The sequence below is a fragment of the Lissotriton helveticus genome, chromosome 3_1 (genome assembly GCF_964261635.1).
Source record: "Lissotriton helveticus chromosome 3_1, aLisHel1.1, whole genome shotgun sequence".
NCBI lineage: Eukaryota > Metazoa > Chordata > Amphibia > Caudata > Salamandridae > Lissotriton > Lissotriton helveticus.
In genome coordinates, this window is record NC_136061.1 from 365,718,297 (window position 1) to 365,739,860 (window position 21,564).

The following is a 21,564-nucleotide window of genomic DNA, read 5'->3' on the forward strand; positions in this document are numbered from 1 at the left end:
GGAGCCCTGCGGGACTCCGCATGTGATGGTCTGTTTAGTTCCCGCCAGATCTCCAAGACGAACTGCCTGGAATCGGTTCTCTAAGAAGGACTTCAGCCAGGAAGCAGCGGTGCCCCTAATGCCGGCTCGGTTGACACGGTCGATCAGGATGTTATGGTCGACCGTGTCAAACGCGGCCGACAGATCTAACAGCACCAAGGCCTGGGGGGAACTTCCGTCAGCGCAGTCCCGGAGAGTGTCTAGAACCGTAACTACCACTGCCTCTGTTGAGTGGGCAGGTCGAAATCCTGCCTGATGAGGATCTAAGAAGTTTGAGCCCTCCAAAAAGTTGGACAGGCATCTCGCGACGTGGGCCTCCATTACTTTTGCTAAGAAGGGAAGCAGGGATATAGGGCGATAGTTTGCCATGCAAGTTGGATCAGCCCCGGGTTTCTTCAGGAGTGGTATGACCGTCGCTTCCTTAAATGCAAGGGGTACTAGACCCGAGGTAAGGGAGTCATTTAACAGAGTGTAGGCCGGGATCGGAAGAGCAGAGAGGCACTCTTTAAGGATGTGAGGGGGACATTTGTCCGAGGGGGCACCAGATTTAACTCTTACAAGCAGCTCCTGGAATTGCTCTGGGGTAATAGTGGGGAAGCTATTAAGTAGGGCAGTGTTGGTAGTAGTGTAAGTTTCAGAGGAAGTTTTAGTGAGGGATTTTGGGATACTCTCTTTGATGTCCGCAATTTATTATTATTTTTTTTATTTTATTTTTTTTAAAACCTTTATTGTGCATGAAAAAAGGACAAATACGGGCCCACAACCGTCAGGCCGGCCACAATACTTCAGAAGCACAAGCGCAAGCAATACAGTTCCCCAGCTGCAGCGGAAGACATAGCAACAATCAATGGACATCACACTGAATAGAGTCATGCCGCCGAGGAAAAGGAGCATGTAAGGTTAATTTTAAAGTTTTTTTTCGGGACTAAATATAATCAGTGAAGAATAAGAAATAAGGAGAACTGAGTCCATACAATAGCATCACGACATGGGCGGGCGGCATCATCACTGGAAACAACAATGGAAGTAACGACCTCGAGCAGTATGGCGGTACAGAGTAAAACAACAGGATCATCAGCCAGCATGTACTCACCACATACAGTGCCACCCCCCCCCACGAACCCCATCGCGGACCCAGACCAGAAAACAGGTGAAGAAAGCGCAGAAAGATAGAAAAATAAGGCCCATAGAAACTAAATGAAGAAAAATAAAACCCTCCCCCCACCCTACACCAATGCGGAGGCTACGGCCTACCCCCCCCCCCGGCAGAGTGTCTGTCGCCCATTAAACAACCCGAAATACAGACCAAGAAAAGAGAAGGAAAAGGAAAAAAGGAAAGAAAAAGGAAAGAAGAACCCCTCACACTTGAAATATAGGGAGTAAGAAAAGAATAAACTAATCCAGTACTCCCAGAAAAGGAAAAAAGTGGGGAGGAGCCCACCCAATATCAAATCTCCCGGACTCCCCAGCCACATAGAACTTCTACGTCGTGCACAACAGTAGACTCGGAAGACCTATAACCAAACTCAGAATCAGTCACCCCCAGATCCCCGGGCCAGCACAAAACCCACCACCCCCTCGGCAAGAGCAAAGAACAGGACATAGCAATCACAATCGTAAGGGGGTAAAATCAACACATCTAACGCAATCTACATAGCAGAATGTGATGCAGTCCGGGTCGCAAACCCAACGAGGAAAAATCCCCAGCCCTGGCCCGAACGACAAAATCCCCCCAAGCCCGGCCATCGCTGAGAAGAGGGTCAATTCTATATGCTCTCGGTCACCCCAGCCACAAGTAAATAGTACACTCTGAACACAACAGTACAGCATTAAGCACCGGAGAAAGTGGGGAAAGTCATCTCACAGAACAGCAACACACAACGAAGAAGCGCCCCTGCACGAGTCCCCACTCGCCAATCAAGCACATGTCCGTAAAGAAAAATTCCCCTTAGCCCTGGCCAGTCCGCAAACGTGCCCCAGAACATGGCGCCCTCAGAAGGCCCGCCCCAACCAAGACAAAGAGACAAAATGGCCGCATTCGACAAAGAGGAGAAGTCCAGAGACAAGATGGATGTCGCCAGTCCCAAACAGCGTCATCAAACAAAAGAAGCTGCGTATCCAAAGCGGCAGTGCGTTGCAAAGTACAATTTAGCGACGTCGGTATTAGAGAGGCGCAGTCAGCCAGGATATCCAAATGTTGTATCAGCGGCTCCATGAACGCCGAGGTTGCAAGTGGCATTAAGGCGACAGACATTGTAGCAGTGCTAAGGTAGACAGATCGCAGTCCACACACAGTACCTCCGTCAGGAGGCCGCTCCGGCACACATTCTCGCGGCAACAATGTATCACAGTCAGGAGGCAGCTGAGGCTGATCAACGCAGCGAGGAAAGCGGATTGGGAAAGTATAACCCGATCCAAAGGCAACTCTGTCCAGCTTCTCCCCCAATAGGCTTGAGCCCATACGCCATTCGTCCCTCAGTTGATGAAGTGCGATGAGAACAGAAGCGTAGGTCAATGCCGATCGATTCCCCATTACCTCCACTTTGCGAGGAGCGGCATATAGGTCGACATCCCACTTGGGTCCGCGCTGGGCACAACATGCAGTAGTCGAGACGCCATCCGCCATCACCACAGGGGAACCAGCCGCCATTGCAATGCCGTCAGGGGGTTAGCAAAGATTTCCAGGCAGGATCAGCGCTATGCTGCAGGGGTCAATTCCCCTGGGACTGTAAAGGTCCGGAATTGTGGAGAGCACACAGCGCAAAATCCCCTTCCGATCGGCCCCAAGCAGAGGCAGGCTAAGTAATGAGCCCCGGCAGCTGGAACATCGCCAAAGTCGAGAAAACAAGGCACGGCTCACCCCCAGCGTCAGCAGACGGAGAGCAGTGAAGTAGACTCCCAGACGGTCAAAATCACCCTCCACGCAAGTGCCCGGTTCAGTTGACCCCGCAGCTCAGAACACTATGCAGGATGTCCCCTCCGCTCCTGTACGAGCGACCCCCGCAGCTGCAGTCATCACAGGCAGCGCGCTGTGAACACAGATCCGGTTCCAGGGCTGGGGCAGACCTCGGCAAATCAGCTCGATGGAATCCCAGGTTAGCAGGCACGTAGGGACATCGGAGGGACACCTACAGCATCAGCACACATTCCCCCACATCCCGCCGGTGCACAATAGCAGGATAATCGACAGGATAGCTGTTCGAGAAACAAAGGCTCGGGGAGCCGGGAGACTACCAGTCCGTCTCCGCCGCCATCTTGGCTCCTCCCCGATGTCCGCAATTTTATCGATAAAATAAACATTAAGTGCATCACAAAAGGTCTGGGTTGGAGTCACACTAGGGCGGACACTGTCTAAATTAGTCAGCTCATTCAGAATTGAAAAGATGTCCTTAGGTCTATCTGATGAGTTGAGGATGCGAGAGGAAAAATAAGTAGCTTTTGTGGAGAGAATGGCCTTCATGTAATCTTTCCTGGCCGTGATAAATGGGATTTTAGGTCAGGGGAATAGCTACGTCGCCACTGTCGTTCTAATTGGCGCAAGGACAGTTTCTTTATTTTTAATTCTTGCGCGAACCATTGTTGTGCGTCTGCGCACCGGGCCAGCTTGATTTCCTTATAAGGTGCATGAATGTCACTTGCTTTCACTTGGAGTGAAAAGCAAAGAATTGGAGTGGAAGCAGGAAAGCATCAGGGAATGTAAATCACCTTTTGCTAAATACTGTAGCTAATTTTAGTAAGGCATAGTTTAAACCATAGCTAAGCAGTGTATGTATTAGACGTCAGATGATTGATTTAATTTATTACACTGTATTACCTACACACTGCAAATTAGGAGTTTGTAGCATTGTCCTAATAGAAGTTAGTTTATTAAGATTTTTTTTAATCCAAGTTGCAGTTTAGAAGCAATTGTTGCAGCCTGCTATAGAAAACATCGGCTTGCTAGGCACATGATGCCTTTTTAGATGCAAGTGGGGAAAACATCCCATCAATTTTTGGTTCCTTTAGTTGAACTCTGTGCAGCTGCGCAAAATTGTTGCACCAAATGGTTGCGTTGAACCACACTTGACATAACAAAGTCAGCCATGGCAACATTATAGAACAAATCTTTCTCTTTACAGCAGTCGCGGTCGGCACGTCTCGTGGGTGGGTGGCTGCAGGGGACTCGTGGGTGGGGAGAGACAGGGGGTCACGTGGGGAGGGGGGGTTTAATGTAAAAATAATAAAAGAATAATAAGAATTAAACTTACCTGGTCCAGTCCCGGGTCTTCTCTGCTCTCCTGCTCTCCATGAACAGGAAGCAGAAGCAAGCATCCAGGTTCTCTTCCCTTCCTCCCCAAAGCCAATCATAACGCTGCTCAAGCAGCGCTGTGATTGGACTGGACACCAACCAGCCAGGGGCTAATGGGAGGCCATTTTCTCCATGTAGGCTGCATGCAGCATACATGAAGAAACAGCAGTGTGCGCATGACTGGTTTGTGTGGCCCCTGGGGGCCGACCCATCAGTCTTTCTGCACTCAGGAGTGGGCAAGCACACCACTCCTCCCCTTCCCTGCTCTCAGAGCTGCCCCGCCCACCCGCCCACAACCAAACATAAAATGGTAATAACGAAAGTCATTACCATTTTATGTTTCTGCTTCTCGCACTACGAGGAGGCAGTGGGGCGACGCTCCTCCGCCCCACTGCTCCTCAAAGCAGAGCACATGGCGCATTGACAGCAGTTGGTCAAATATAAATGCTCAGAGAAAAGCAGGTAAAAAATGTGGCAAAAAGATGGATTGCCATGCAGTAATTCATAAACAGATTCCCATAAGAGGGGGGCAATCTGGTCCCATTTGCAATGCACAACATATGTTGGAAGATTGTATCTTCAAATCTGAAAATATTACACTTCAAAGTAAACTTGATTGTATTAATCGACGTAAATTAATGTTGCAAAACCATAGCAGAATGTGTAAAGAGGAAATACTCCACAGTCGGCAATTCTTTAGCATCTGGAATTAGTGTTTTCTCTTGAGCAATTGATGTATGCAAATTATCAACATCCAGTTGATAAGTAAATAAGCAGTATGACGTGGGACAACAGTCAGAATAATCAAGACCTCCCTTGAGTCCTACTTACAGGATGGCAAAGATGTTACTAATTTAGTCAACATATTCTAACTCATTCAGTCCCAGCTACAGTATGGCAGGCCCGAGAAGGACATAATTGTTTCAGTATCTTAGGGCATAGATGCATCAGAGGCATTACCAGATGAATTGATAACAGATGTTCATCCTTATTTATGAGATAATTTTATTACTGAATAATTATCTGCTGCAGCACAGAAAACCTTTGCAGGCCATGGACCTGGAGCCCCCAGTGGCAGGCAGAAAGGAGACAAGGAGCACTTCCTCCTGCCTGGGACAGAGTAAGCCTGGGAGAAAACCTTACAGCACATGGGGCAGAGTCCTCAGACAGCTTGGGATGGCAGTATGGTGCAACACTAGGAGAACATGATTCACAGGTGGCTTCTTACCCAGGACTCTCAGGGTCCTGTTCCACCTCTGCAGACTGAGATAGAGCTGGTGATGGAGAGAAGCCGTTTGGAAAGAAATTCCAAAGCATGATGGGCAGCCAATGCAAGGTTACCAAGAGAAGGAGATAAGCTAGGGTGTCCTAACGGGTGATTAGCCGCGTTTTATAAATCCTGATTGATGACAGGGTAATGATGAAACCACAGTTCCAAGTCCAGTGCGTAGGTCTCTGTCAAGTCTCTCATGCATCCACCCGATAGGATTAAATTACCTTGTCAGTGGGAATATTCCTGCCCTACTATTCTGTACACCTATGGAAAATTAAATGTGTTTAATCCCTCTGACTGGCTCTGGACACCTTGCTGAACCAAATCTTGGTCCTCATGCTAATGTGCATAAGAAAGAGCTACCTAGGCCTTCAAGGGTAGTTGATGGAAGCCACTAGACTCTCGTGAAAGACTCTCGTGAAAGTAAACCCCAGTCTCAATACGAGGAGGGTGTCAGACGTGGGACCTCGTCATCGAGAGATAAAGAACAATGGGGCCAGGAATGAGTGGTTGGATGGATGTCTGATTGCAGGTGTTATATGTCTAGTGACAACTCCCTACTTCGGATTGCCCTGTGGGATATTGCACACATACAGAAGAACAAAATGGAGGAGTACTACCCGATGAGGGTGACAGAAGGCTTTTGTCTAAACTCAGGAAACATTGTTCCTTTGTTAGGAAACCCCTCACTCACCACCTAGTGGTGACTTGCTGCAACATCGGGGCCCACCCAAGTGGCCTAGCGTCACTTGGGTGTGCTTCAACACCTGCGATTGCAGTGGAGCTGGTAGTGAAGTGTGGGGTGCGAACAAAAAAGGGTGCTAAAAAACAATGCTGGGGCTCTAGTCGAGCTGCATCAGGCAGGAGTAGGGCGCTACACCGGATACAACATAATAGTTGCGTGTGGCGAAATCAGGCGGGTCACCTACTTCTCCGTACTCGCTGCTTGGCGCCCTACTCCTGCCTGATGCAGCTCGACTAGAGCCCCAGCATTGTTTTTTAGCACCCTGAACCCTAGGCGTGCTTACCCAGAAGTACATTTTTCTTCTGGATGTCCAAGGAATTAGGGCTGGGTGTGTCTTTTAGGGGGCACATACCACCCACTTCCTTGTTTTGGTCCTGAGGAATACCGGGGATTTTCCCCTTATGGTAGAAACATGTCGACCAACACATAGAAACAGAGATAAGTAGGTCGTAACTTCCCTACCACTATCTCACCTATACTTTTAATTTTGTCCAGTTACTTTTTTATTAAACATTGTATAAAAGCATTAACCAGGACAATTTTAACATTTACACTCTTTTTTGTTCGCACCCCACACTTCACTACCAGCTCCACTGCAATCGCAGGTGTTGAAGCACACCCAAGTGACGCTAGGCCACTTGGGTGGGCCCCGATGATGAAGCAAGTCACCACTAGGTGGTGAGTGAGGGGTTTCCTAACAAAGGAACAATGTTTCCTGAGTTTAGACAAAAGCCTTCTGTCACCCTCATCGGGTAGTACTCCTCCATTTTGTTCTTCTGAACCTTGACCAGGGAATCAGGAGTATTCCCCGTCCGACGACTACGGACGCAACTCCTCACTCTCTTCTTTGTTTTCCATATAGCACACATACACAGCCTGTCAGCACATGTAAACCTTGCAAGCTAGTCAAGCTCTGATTCCACACAGGTCAACACAAAAGACAGCCATGGATACCCAAACAAGCCGCACAGGCAACCAACCACATAAGGGGTGGTTACTGAAATAGTGGCATTGCGTGAGATAGTGAGACTCTTGACATAGAAAGACTGCTGGGACAATAAGATGTCAGAGATAGCATGGCTGATGACACAGTAAGGAACTCAAGATTGTGTGACCGTAAGAAGACAAAAGTGTGCTGCAGGATTTCCTAAGAGGTAATCCCATGTCATATTTGGGGTGGAGACCCATCATGTTTCTTGTCTAGTTCATGTTGCATTATTGATGCACTGTCAGCGTGCAGACAAGAGGCTCATTGTATGCCTCCAGCACAGTGCCGGGGCTCTTATGATCATCGCCTCATTGAGGGATCACTGACATAATATCGATGACCAAAATATCCCCATACATAAATATCAACACAAAAATATTGAAAAATGTATATAGATGTAAAAAATATAGATGTACAAAATATTGTTTTTGTATATATAAAAAATAAAGTAAAATTCATTAAAAACTAAAATTAACTTAAAAAAATTATTTAGATGTAATAAACATTTTAACAAATATAATAAATATATTTTATTTAAAAAGCTTCAACATACGTATATAAAAAGTAATATATAACTGTATATGTACTTTCAAATAATTAATAAATGAATAATTTTAATTTATTTTAAAATGTTAGAAATATATAAAAATGTACAACTATATCTATATATATGCATATGTATATATATATATATATATATATATATATATATATATATATATATATATATATATATATATATATATATATACATACATGCAACTATAACATAAAGGGGCCGATTCCGATTCGGTAAAATGCCCTCCAAATAGCTGTACGGAGCTTTTTCCCTGTACGAATCGTATGCAGAACCGTACCCGTACATACGATGTAGTACGATGTGTACCCAAAGCAGTTCTCCGTACGAATCGTACCGAAGACCGTACAACTCACTAATCCGTATGAATCACATTCGGAACGCGCAGTTTCCGATGTCCGTACGGATCGAAGCTGCATTTTCCGACCCAGCAAGTGCGAATCGTATCGACAACACTCCCTACGACTCTTTTAGTACGGGAGCTTCAAACATCCGTAAAAGCAGATTTCGCTTCGAAATGCGTACAAAACGGACCCCCCCGGGTACGGTGTGTACACCCCATGATTGCAGGGGTACGGTGCATCGGGGTATGGTGCGTACACTCCTGGATTTCAGGGGTACGGTGCGTATGTCCCCGTGCACACACCCCATGATCATAGGTGTACGGACCGTGGGGGTACGGTTCGTAGGTGTACGGTGCATACACCCCGTGCGTACACCCCTTGATTTTAGGGGTACAGTGCATATGTGATAGTGTTGCCCTCCGTATGAATTGCTCATACGCGACGTTTACCGTACGAATCGCTTATCATTCCCCAGTCCGGCTCGTACTTGTCGGGTCGTACAGCATTTTTACGAATAGTACGGTTCACTGTGTGGGTCGATGTCGTATGGATTTACCCTTCATTTTCGTACGGTTCGCAATGATTCTGACGTATTTTCTCGCAGCGGATTGTACTACGCGTTTCGGATGGATTTGTACAATTTGTACGGAAACGGCTATGAAACACGAATCGTCGTACGGATTCGTTTCCCGAATCGGAATCAATCTCAAAATTTAATAAAAAACATTATGGGTTCGATTCCGATTCTGTAAAATCCCTTACGAATCGCCGTACGGTGCATTTTTCCCATACGAATCATACACCTTCAATGTCTCCGTACGTACGATGAAGTACGATCCGAACCCAAAGAAGAACTGTACAAAAATGAAGGGTAAATTCTTATGACCTCGACCCGCACAGTGAACCGTACGATTCGGAAAAATGCCATACAACCCGCCAAGTACGATCCGGACCGGGACTGAGTACATGATTCGTACGGTAAACGTCGCGCATGAGCAATTCGTATGGAGGGCAACACTATCACATACGTACCGTACCTCTAAAATCAAGGGGTGTACGCACGGGTACATACGCACCGTACCCCTGAAATCCAGGGGTGTGCGCACCGTACCCCGATGCACTGTACCCCTGCAATCATTGGGGGGGGTCTGTTTTGTATGGTTTTCGAGGCGAAATCTGCTTTTATGGACGTTTGAAGCTCCCGTACTAAAAGGGTCGTACGGAGTGTTGTCGATACGATTCGTACTTGCTGGGTCGGAAAATGCAGCTTCGATCCGTACGGACATCGCGTACTGCGAGTACCGAATGTGATTCGTACGGATTAGTGAGTTGTACGGTCTTCGGTACGATTCGTACGGAGAACTGCTTTGGGTACACATCGTACTACATCGTACGTACGGGTACTGTTCTGCATACGATTCGTACGGGAAAAAAGCTCCGTACGGCTATTCGGAGGGCATTTTACCGAATCGGAATCGGCCCCTAAATAATAATTGATTTATTATATTCAAATTACTTCCCACCCTATTCCCCTACAAAACCACAACCCGCTCCTAAAAAAATGAACACAATTAATATAATTACCAATTAATTAATTATTAAAAACTAACAACCAACTAATAAAAAACTAATAAAAAACGTGTTACCACAATTAACACTATAACATCTAAATTAAATAAATACTAATAAATCAAAAATAATAATTAATTTATTATAATTACATTACTTCCCACCCTAGTCCCCTATAAACCCCCAATCCACTCATAAAAAAAAACCTTAACTAACATAACTATCAATTAATTAATTAATAAAAATTAACAATTCATTAATCATTAATTAATAATAAATGAATGACCACAATTAATACTATAAAATCTAAATTAAATAAATACTAATAAATACAAAATATTTATTTATTAAAATTAAATTACTTCCCACACAGTGCCCCTATAAACGCACAACCCGCTACAGAACTATAAAACACAAAATTTCATTAACATAAAATTAATCACTGCTAAAAATGTAACATATATTTAAAAACAAAAGCAATACTTATTTAAAAAAATTAGATCACATACTTTTAAAATACTTATTAAAATACATAACACTGATATAAAATTTGATATTTTAAACAACAGTATTTTTGCAAATGATATTACTGACTTATTATACATTTTTGTATATCAATAATAAAAGCTCGATATACTGTCTGCGCACACACATTGAGGTAGCGTGCTGGTTGTATGGATGTGAGGGGTTTCGGCCAGGGTGAGGTCAGCAGAGCGGAGGTTTCTCTTGGGTGAGTAGAAGGAAACTCTTTCATTGATGTACTGGTATTTGGTGTTGTGGAGGGATTTGTAGGCATGAGTGAACAGCTTGAAGGTCACTCTCTTATCGAAGGGGAGCCAATGGAGGTCTCGCAGGTGCTGGGTGATGTGGTCTTGTCATGGGATTCTGAGGACAAGTCTGGCAGCGGTGTTCTGGAGTTTGCGGAGTAGGGCTTTGTTGATTCCTGCATAGAGGGCTTTTCCATAGTCCAATCTGCTGGTTATGAGTGCGTGGGTGATGGCCTTTCTGGATTCGGGGGGATCCATTTGAAGGTCTTGCGGAGGATGCGTAGAGTGTTGAAGCACGTGAAAGAGAAGGCATTGATCTGTCGGGTCATGGTGAGAGAGGAGTGTAGTATGATGCTGAGGTTGCGGGCATGGTCCGTGGTTGTGGGGTGTTGCAGAGGGCAGTGGGCCACCAGGTGTTGTCTCATGGGGAGGGGGTAGATCCGAGGACGAGGACTTCTGTCTTCTCCGAGTTGAGCTTCAGGCAGCTGCCGCTCATCTGTCTTTCATCCCTTCCTCGAAGCTGAGTCTGGTGGTGCCTGGTTCCTTGGTGAGGGAGAGGATGAGCTGGGTGTCGTCGGAGTAGGATACTATGCTGATTCCATACATACTATCTGGGTCAGAGCATCAAATTGTGGTACTCATTTGCCATGCTGAAGAAGTGATATTGGAGACAGGCCCTGAAGATCTTGCAGAGTGCGCAAAGAAGGACAAGGAAGGCTGTGCATGGTGTCAACCAGCCTTCTGCTCCCTTCCCTCATCTAACAGTTTCATCTACCTGAATGTCAAGAAGACATCTGAGTTGGTGTCTCCTCAAAGTCTTGGAAATTTAGTGATAGGGCACTTGAAATTTGGCAAAGTGGAAGTAATGAGGGACACGTATCACAGTTGTGAAAGTGCCTGTGAATCTTTAGCCCAGTGACCCAATATCCCAGTATGCCCCCAGCAATGAATCATGAGCCTGCACTCTTCACCAGCAATAAAGCCCAGATGTTTAGTGACAGTTAGAGAGCCCCGTTATAAGCTGTCTGGACCTCGGAGCACGACCCCCAGCAATGCCTATGCCATGCCCTGCTCCAGGTACTGTATGTATGTTAAATGTTAAATACTTATAAAGAGTAAACGGCTACCCATTCGAGGTTTTCCAGCATTTTTTGGCAACAGATAGAGTTACTCCCAGCTTAGATGGATTCAGAACAGCCACGTCTTTAATTGCCTGCAAAAGGAGAGGAGTGAAGAGCAAAACTTCAGCTATTCCAGCTGAGTGTTTCATTGCTTAAGGCCTAGAAATGTAAAGGCGCAAACTCCCATAGAGTACGTTTAATCTTAGGGAGGGTGCTCAGATATTCAGTAGGCTATTACAGTTTTATCAAGCCAATGAGGTGATGAGGCTTTAAAACTTAGCACAAAGAACTTGAATTGGACACGTTTTCCCACATCCATCCAATGGAGCTTACGATAAAGAGAAGTATTCCAGGCATATTTTGGCAGTCTGTATATAAGCCTAGCGGTTGCATTCTACATCACCTCAAGCGTCTCAAGGAGCCTGCACGAGGAGAGCATCACTTGAAACAAGTATAGATAATTAAGAGCCAGAAGACCGAAGGCCATCATCCCCAGCAGAGGAATGGGATGCACAATTCTAAACGAGATATATGATCGTTGCCACAAATCCAGTTGATGAGGGGACACTCGTAGAACTTTGACTCTCTGCCTTGGAGGAGTACCGACGAGCTCTTCATTGACTCTCCGACCAGCCCACACCAGTTACAGACAATGATTTCCACGAATGGAGCCCTTGGGCACACTACTGCTTGCTCTTCTACTACACTCAACACCCTACAGGCTCATTTGACCTTTGGCCTGAATGCAGGGCACAAAGTGAGGCAGACGCATGCAGGTAGGACGCAAGGGACGCAAGAGTAATGGTCACCATCTCCCTCTAGATCAGGGGTCTTCAAATTGGGGGCAGGGACGTTACCCCCTAGGGGAGCCTTAACAGACCCCCAGGGGGCGCTAGCAGTGCTTTGTTTAAGCTGAAAATAAATGCTCAGCAGTAATCCACTCTGTAATGGGCCATGACTAACGTATTTTGTCATTTATACCTGGCTGGGAGAACGTTTAAAAAGGAAGGGATTCCAAATATTCTTCAAACTGCCTGACCCCATTTCAGAAAATCACACTGTGGATACTGACCAGATTAGTATGTTTGGCAATCATGTATTTTATTGCATTTTTAAAAGGTTTAATACAACTGTAAAGTTTAAATAAGTCTAGACATATTTAAACATTGCAAATTTAATAGAATAATTGTGGAAAATAAAATTATTCTGGAGGGGTGGGCGCAGCATTAAAAAGTTTGAAAAACACTACTCTAGATGCACTTGAGGACGGTGCCTTACTTTCTAGCTGTTGGGGGCAGTCGAGGTGCTTTCCTGTCGAAGTTGTAACTAGACAAACTCTGCCACACCTAAGCAGGGCTTAAAAAGACTGCGGCTCTTGTCCCTTCTTACGTGCTCCAGACCCCCTCCCACAGCAGCTCCTTTTCGCTTTCTATTCTGTATGTCCCCCTTACTCTCCTCCGTGCTTCCTATCTCTTCTCTCTTTCGTTCTTCAGGTCTTTCTTTCTTCTTTTTCCATATTGGGTACGGATTGGGTACGGGTCCTACTGATCACACTGCCTAGAATCTTCATTGCATTTGTATCATTATGAAATGTCTCTTGTCAGACACGGCCGGCCTGTCATGGGTTGTAGGCGACTTGCTGTGTAACATCTGCATTGATACTTAACAGCTACACTTTACTTGCCTACCTTAAAGTACGTGGCTTGCCCCGTAAAGGGTTGTAGGCGATGAGCTGTGTACAGGCAGACCCTCCCACTGGTTATTACCCTACAAAATAAAACAGATTTCAAACAAAAAGACTGCGGGAGGATGGCGAGGTAAACCTGAGGATTCAGACTGTACTGGGCGCATCAGTGAGTAGGGAAGCAGAAGCTGGCAGAAGGGCCTGGGGGTTGCGATGGGGCTTCCCATGATATGCGGGATGAAAAATGAAGTTGTGGCACCAGGGGGGAACACTTAAGAAGGCCCACATAATTGAAGAAGGCCCCACAGAAGTAGGCAACAAGGATTGGATAGTGGTACAGTCACCTCAGGGTTCCACTGTGCACTGCACCTGGGTGAATTAGACACCTACCCAAATGATTGGAACTGTAGTGGACATCTCCCAACTTCTGATATTCGACAACCTGCTCCCTGCACCACTGACTGACATCCTCTACACATAGTACTAAATCTAATTAATTGACCCACATTGTTGCACCTGAAAGAGGTGGCTTGGTGACACTCTCTCAGTGCACCCCTTACATGACAAAAATGAACTAAACTGCTCAAGTGCGATGCTGTCACCCTTTCCCCTTTTCAGTATATGTGATAATCTGTTTGCTCGTTGTCCCTGCATGGCCTGTGAATGTGATTCCCGGGAGATTGTGGACTTAGACAAGCTGTGCCTCCACTGGCTTCCGATTAAAGAATGGGTGCTCTATAAGACCTTACTGTTTAGCCACCGTATCATGCAGGGAAAGGGGCCATCCTATCTGCTGGATCTATTGAACCCTTACATCCCGGGCCGGGACTTGAGATCTTCCGGGAAAGGGTTGGTGAAGGTCCCTAGGTTCAGAAGAGCTCGGATGGGCGGACGCTCCTTCCGAGTACAAGCTGCTCAACATTGGAATAAACTCCCACATGAAATGCGATCAGAAGTCTCGGAACGTATCTTCCGGAAACAACTTAAAACCTACCTCTTTCCTCTGGCTAGAAATTGAGGAGGTTAATAGGGGAGAACTTGGTGGGGTTGATCCATCTGTTGTTTAGGTCAGTCACACTCAGCGCGGGGACACACTGCTCCCAGTGTAACCATGCGATTTATTCAATGTATTATTATTATTATTAAAGTGTGAGATTGCATATAACTGTGAGCGAGAGGTCATTGCGAGTACTTGCAGAGTGAGAAGAGGGAAAGAGAGAGAGCCCTATCTCTTTCGCTCTCTCTCTATTTCTCACTCACTACTAACTATGCAACTGGCATGGGGTTGCCATTAAAGGAGGTTATCAGCCAAAATTACAATACAAGATATCTGGTGACTCCTGCTGCTGAAATCTGATTGAGTAACAGAGAATATAAGAAATTATTGGGCAAAGGGGGCGGGGAGGGCATGGTCGAAGACCGATGAAGTGAACAGCTTTGCTCGGAGCCTCGCACTGTCGATTCCCACCCAGTGCCATCCTACGGGATCCTGCCATCCCAGAAATACAAAAGATGTCGAGTGGATCGCCATGGGCGTAGGAATTTGATGAGGCTCCCATTGGCCCCTCGGCAACTGATAAATAACAATTTGAGACTCAATGTGCTAGCCGACTTGGCGAGGCTGCGATCTAAGATGGTAATGGCCTCACGCTGAGGAGTGAACTCGGAGGGGCTGTGGAGCTGGGGCCAGAGGTCGCTCTGAGTTATGTTATGTTATGTAAATAACTATTTATAGAGCGCACGTACGCCCGTAGGTTTCATGGCGCTAATGCAGAGGAGAGTAAACCCAGACATCCCTAGGCGTATGCTTGCTCAAACAGCCACGACTTCAGGGATTTCCTGAAGTCCAAAAGATTGTCACAACTTCTCAGTGACAGAGGAAGGGTGTTCCAGAAAGTGGTGGGCAAATAGGAGAAAGAGCTACCTCCTTGCCGTTTCCATTTGAACGATAGAATAGTTGCTAAGTAGAGATGGGCAGAGCGTAAATTACGCTGGGGTTTATAGTTGTTGATCATGTTTTTGACGAATTTGGGACCATTTTCATGCAGTGCTTTGAAAGCTATGCAACCCGTCTTAAAAGCGACCCTTTGGGCTATCGGTAGCCAGTGTAGTTTTGACAGTCCAGGTCTGACTGACTGCCATCTGGGTTGTTTCCAGATAAGTCTTGCCGCCTGGTTTTGGACTCTCTGGAGTCCTTTTAGCAGGCCCAGTGGCAGGCCAAGATATAAGGCATTCGAGAAAGAGACGCGAAAGTACCAGGGCTATTACTTCCGGTATGAGTGCGGAGTGTGTCAGCAAGTGGGCAATTTTCTTGATTTTCCAAAGTTGGACAAAGCTAGAGGAAACAACAGCTCCCACCTGTCCTTTAAGCGATAAATCAGCATTAAAGGATAACCCCTAAGATTCTTACCGAAAGAGAAGCAGTAGGGGGGGAATCCAAGTCTGCTGGCCAGAAGTGCAGGCCCCAGCTAGTCAAACTATTCCCAGGCAGTACTAATTCCGTCTTGCCGGGGTTAAGTTTTAGATTGTACAAGTACATCCAACTCCGTATGTGAGTCATGATAGCCCGACATTCTGCCTCTGAGTCTGGGGAATTCAGTGGAATTATCAGCTGCAGATCATCCGCATAATTAAAAATGGTGATCTTGCCTTTTTTTAAAGAGTTTATCAGGGGTCTGAGGTATAGATTAAACAATAGTGGTGACAGGGATGAGCCCTGAGGGACCCCACAAAGGGAAGAGAGTCTCGGGGCAGTAAAGGTTCCCAGCCTTACTGATTGCGTCCGGTCAGTTATGAAGGACGCTATCCATTTAAGTGCGGGTCCCCTGAGACCAGCTTGTTCGACACGGTTCAGCAGTATGTTGTGGTCGACCGTGTCGAACGCAGCCGACAAATCCAGGAGCACCAGGGCCTTTTGATTGCCTCTGTCAGCATTTACTCTAAGAGTGTCCGGAACTGCAAGAATCACCGCTTCCGTTGAGTGTGACGGACGGAAACCGGCTTGATTAGGTTCTAGGTAGTCAGAGTGTTCGATGAAATTCGAAAGACATCTCGACACGTGAGCCTCCAGTATTTTGGCCATAAAGGGGAGAAGGGAAATGGGACGGTAGTTGGATGGATCTGTAGGGTCTGACCCAGGTTTTTTTATGAGAGAGACGACCATTGCGTTTTTAAAGGCGCAGGGAACTTTGCCCTGCGCTAAAGATTCATTGAGGAAGGGGAGTATGCTCTGGGGTAGGGCCGAAAATACCTATTTCATAATGTGTGGTGGGCAGCTGTCGTTGGGCGACCCAGAGTTGACCCGAGACAACAGCTCCGAGAATGTTTTGGGGTCAATTGGGGGAAGGACAAGAGTAAGATGATTATTATTACGGATGTCATCCAGTGGTTTCAGACCAAGGGAATTAGGAATGCTCTTTTTGATAGCAGAAATTTTATCTATGAAGAAATTATTCACCGAATTACAGAACTCCTGGGTAGGGGTCTGAATGGGTGCCGTTCTTTCACTATTGCATAGGTCGTTCACTATTTAAAAAAAAAAATCTTTTTATTGTAGAAAACATGCTCCAGATAATCACACAGTAGTCAGCAGCAGTAAGAAATTGATACATAAAAGACACCACAATTTACGTTTACATGTCAACAACACGGCCAGCATGAAAAGCTCAAATCCCCTGTGTGCCTCCCTACTCTAGCCATGAAACCTCTGGGACCTAGGCCGGTGAGACTTTACTGAATGGACATCTCGGCGCATAGATTTACCACCGCCTCCCATACCCATCCTACCCCCCCTCCCCCCCCCCTGCACCACCCATCAAACCCCTTCCCCCTCAAGTAAGGGACAAGTGTCGGGGCTCATTTTGACTGCTAATCTGTCTCAGAATCTGCCTGGGTATCCACTGATTCCCCTCTGTACTGTCTCCATGGCCCCAACACTTCCTCTGCTCTTATAAATGACTCTTTCAGCCCTTTGGCACCAATCGAGGTCCCGTTCCCACTCCTCCACTGTGGGCACAGCCTCGCTCCCCCAGAGTCTCGCTATATTTCGTTTTGCAACCATGCTTGCTTGTGCCAACCAAATCTTGTCACCTTTCGGCCATGTAATATCACTCGTAACCCCTAGGATATGCCATCGAGCCTCTAGCGGGACTTCTGCCCCTACTTCCTCCGCCATGATATCAGACAATCTGGACCAGTAGGCCCTAATCTTGGTGCAATCCCACAATATGTGGAAAAATGTGCCCTCTTCCCTGCAAAACTTCGAATCTACGTAGCCTATTCGGTATTCTGTTGTGCGCGGGGTGTAGGAGCGATGCAATATGCGAAGCTGGATTAGCCTGAACCGAGCTCGGATCGCTACCTCCCTTGGGCCTTGCAGTGCCTCTCTCCAGTCATTGTCTTCCAGTAACCCTATGTCTGTTTCCCATTTCTCCCTCAGAGGGCCCAGGGGATCGGTCAGATTGTTGATAAGTTTAATGTAAGTGAGGGAGATTGCTTTATCTATCATTGGGTCCATCAACAACCTATCCTCAAGTGGGGCATATTCCGGTAGTTGTTCCCCCGTCTGCAAGTGTTCATAGATGGCATGTCTAAGCTGTTGATAATGTTCCCTATCTGAAATTCGGCCTGTAGGGATGCAAATTCCACCATGTCTCCTCTCTTCCAAAGGTCCCCCAGTCTATCGATACCTATAAGATTCCATGCGCGAAGGCCTTGCAGTTTGGCCACTGCCTGGAGAAATTTCCCGGCCCATAAGGGGGTCTGGGCAGTTAGTTTTGCCCCCCATCCCAGCAATTTTGTTGCTCTTTTCCACACCCCCACCACTGCATTCATCTGAGGCGGGAGAGTCCTGCGGCTTCTGCCTCTGTTGTAAAGGGCAGCCAGGTAGGTCTCATCTCCGAAGACCATGCGGTCCACCCGGTATGCCGATGGGGGTGGGGTCGCACACTACTCACACACCAGCGGGATTGCCCCTAAGGACTGTGGTAAGTGTAGTTTGTGTTCCGCGATGCATCTTCTTTCGATTCTCTGCTATCTTCGCTATCTTCGCCATCCCTGGACACGTGTTTCGGGGTATTTACCCCTCATCAGCAGGGATTAGGCCGTGTTCTGGGGTTGCCGGTGGCTGCCAAATATTGCCAGGTTTAGTACCACTCAGGCGCGCAGGTGCGAAGTCTCAGGCTTGTCAGCCTACTGCTCGAGGGAGCTTTAACATTACAAATGGGGGTGGGGTCGCACACTACTCACACACCAGCGGGATCGCCCCTAAGGACTGTGGTAAGTGTAGTTTGTGTTCCGCGATGCATCTTCTTTCGATTCTCTGCTATCTTCGCTATCTTCGCCATCCCTGGACACGTGTTTCGGGGTATTTACCCCTCATCAGCAGGGATTAGGCCGTGTTCTGGGGTTGCCGGGACCCGGCACCCGGTATGCCGGCTCCTCCACAGGTGCGAACACCCACCCATTAACATTGACCAGCTGGGTCGCCCAGTAATACAGTCAGACATCCGGACCTGCGAGCCTGCCCTCATACACCCCTCTTTTTAGCTTCTTGAGAGCTATCCTAGGACAGCCCCACTCCATAACAGAGAGCGCTGCTCCGACTCAACCGCTCAAAAGAACTGCTCCGGCATCACGAATATCGCGCTCTGCAGCGCGTAGAGCAGACGGGGGAGGGCCATCATCTTGAATAAGACAGCTCGGCCCATTAGGGACAGTGGGAGGGTCTTCCAGTGTACAACATCACCATGCAAACACTCCAACTGAGCCGTTACGTTCAGGCGCATGTACTCTGCCTCTGTCTTCGATATCCAGATCCCCAGGTACCGAAACACCTCTTTCCATACAAGCCCTCTGCACTCATTTGTCAAGCTCGGTGTTGGGCCCGCAAACACATGGCCTAAGGATTCATCCCAGTTGATTTGATAGCCTGAGAAGGCACCAAACTCATGGAGAATCTCCAACAGTCTCCAGGTGGAAGCATCTGGTCGTTGGACGTACAGCAGGACGTCGTCAGCGTATAATAAAATACGTTCCTCCCAGCCTCCCCCAGATCTATGTCCCACACTAGTGGGTTCGTTCGCACCCAGGTCGCCAAGGGCTCCAGGGCCAAGGAGAAGAGGGTTGGGGAGAGCGGCCAGCCCTGCCTCGTGCCTCGCTCTAGTTGAAACTCCCTGGACAAGGTCCCGTTTACTCTGACCCTCGCCAGTGGTTTGGTATGTAACAGCCTTACCCATGCTCGGAATTTGTCCCCAAACCCCATCCTGGCCAAGACCTCGTTGATGTAATGCCATTCCATACTGTCAAAGGCCAAATGGGCGTCAAGCGACTGTAGGGCCGCCGGGATGTTCGGTCGGGCTGATGTCATCTGTATCACCCCATATAGGCGTCGTAAATTAAGCTGTGTGCTTCTGTGTGGCATAAACCCCGACTGGTCCGGGTGGATCAGGGATTGTACCACCGCTCCCAGCCTGGTGGCCAGAATCTTGCCCAGGACTTTCGTCTCGAAATTGAGGAGCGATATGGGTCTGTACGAGCTGCACAAGTCCTGTGGCTTACCGGATTTGTGGATCACCACAATCGTAGCTGATCTAAGATCCTTTGCCAGTCATCCCTCCTGTTGGGCTTCATTATACATGCACAGCATATGGGGCGCGATTTTGCCAGCAACACATCTAAACGCCTCCGCCAGGAACCCGTTGGGTCCCGGCGCCTTCCCGGCTTGTAAGTCACTCATGGCATGCTCTATTTCCGCCACTGTATTGTCGGAGTCTAGAATGTCCCTGTCTGCTGACTCCAATGTGGACATCTGCAAGGGGGCCAGAAAATCCTCACATTCCCGTTCAGTCCGCTGAGTGTGGGACCTGTAGATCGTTTCGTAATAGCAAGCGAACTCTTCCGCTATGCCTACACTTTTGGTCTGTATCGGTCCCATCTGAGTCCGAATCCCTAGCACCCAGTTTCGCTACCTGTCTCTCCTCTCCAGCCAGGCTATCATTTTGTTGGCCTTGTCCCCTAGATCATACACCCGCCGCTGGGTCGCTAGCGCTCGCGATCTCGCCTGATCAGCCAGCACGTCATTTATTTCCTTCTCTAGGAGTCGTAATTTATGATGCCTTTCCTGCTGTTGCTCCCGAGTTTCCTCCCTTTCCTTCTCTAATTCTTGATATTCCAATTCTAGTCTATCGATCTGTGCTGTTTTCTCCTTCCTCCGTTTGCCCGCCTACGCTTGCACGAAGTACCTTACTACAGTCTTGTAGGCCTTCCCAAACTATGCCGTGCGATTGAACCGAGCCGACGTTGTCCGTAAAGTACTGTTCCACCCGCTCACAAACTGTGTCTGAAACTCTTGGTCTTTGAACATGAAAGTATCCAGTCTAGGGGGAGCACTCCAATCCCTCCCAGGGCCCTGCAGCTGCACCTCCACTGGGGAGTGGTCCGAGATGCCTCTAGCCTTATGGCACCCACCGTGAAAGGAGTTCATTCCCCCCAACAGTGTGAATATGTAATCCAGTCTGGATCCTGACCCATGTGCCGCAGATATATGTGTGTATGGTGAAGTGTGGGGGTTGTGTGCCCTCCAGAGGTCCACCAGACCCATCGCCTGCACAAAATCTCTGAGGTGGCTCGCCCTCCCTCTGGGTGGCGAACCTGGTGAACTATCGATGTCCTATGCCATAACATCATTCATGTCCCCCCCTAGGAGCAGGATACCAGTCGGCATGTCTAGGAGCAATTTCCCAATATCAGGAAGGGTGGTACCATGTAATCTTGGAGGAACATAGAGTGAACAAATATTAAGGGTCAGACCCTCCCATTGTCCAGTGATAGCTGCATATCACCCTAGAGGATACACCCAATGTTGTCTAATCACCAGTGGAAGGGAATTTTTAATTAGTATCCCAGCACCCCTCGAGCCTGTGGTAAAGCCGGCATGAGCCCTCGGCGTGTAACCAAATCTATTTAGGGCCTTGTAGTGATTCCCTATCAGATGTGTTTCTTGGAGCAGGACTATGTCTGGTCCATGCCTATGCAGATATTGCAGAACCATAGTGCATTTAATCTTATTCCACGAACCATTAACATTCCAGGATAACACAGTAACCTTCTGTGCCTTTGACTTATGCATCATAAATATAAATCAGTACAAACTGCACGGGGAGTACCCAC